Raw genomic sequence first — 691 nt, 5'->3', positions numbered from 1 at the left:
CCCTGCGCCCCAGTCACTCTCGAGTACATCAGCAACGCGACCCCCCGCCCCGGCCCGCCCTCCCGTGGCCGGGGGGATCCTGCTGTTGGTGTGTGCTTCAGTGCAAAAGGTACCAGGAGCCTGTAGCCCTTTAATGGTTTATTTTTTCTTTTTTTTTTTTGCACTACGCTCCTTTCCCTCCAAAGAAAAACTTAAAGTGCTCCAAGTGCTTTGGAAATTAAGCGAGAACAGGGGCTGTTAGTGTCACTTACTGTCTTTGGCGACTCACGGGAGAAGAAAGAAGGGCGACATGCGGAGCCCACGCCCTCCATTAGCTTCACCCGAAGTCAAGCAGTGATTGAGATGGAGCAACCTGTTTCCGCAGCCCGGCCGAGGGAGGGAGGCAGGTCCCCGACGCCACGCGAGGTGGAGCGGCCAGCAGAGCCGTGGCAGTTGGAGGAGCTCTCTGCTTCAAGTACTAGAGCAAGAGGGACATGCAGGTGGCACCTTGGAGCCTTCTCCAAGAAGCAGCAGGGAGTTGCTCCAGTTTTTGGGCTGGCAAGAGTGAAGCGGGTGAGCAGTGAGAGGCCCGTGAGCCAGCACAGAGGGATGGGGTGGTCTGAGTGTGAGAAGTGAGGTGGGTGGTGGGTGACCAGGCCATACCAGTGGGCATGTGGCAAGCGAGGAGAGGCTGGGGCTGTCCCAGGACACT

This window comes from Buceros rhinoceros, unplaced genomic scaffold (genome assembly GCF_000710305.1).
Source record: "Buceros rhinoceros silvestris isolate BGI_N320 unplaced genomic scaffold, ASM71030v1 scaffold18885, whole genome shotgun sequence".
Lineage (NCBI taxonomy): Eukaryota > Metazoa > Chordata > Aves > Bucerotiformes > Bucerotidae > Buceros > Buceros rhinoceros.
Note: the sequence above shows the minus strand (reverse complement) of the source record.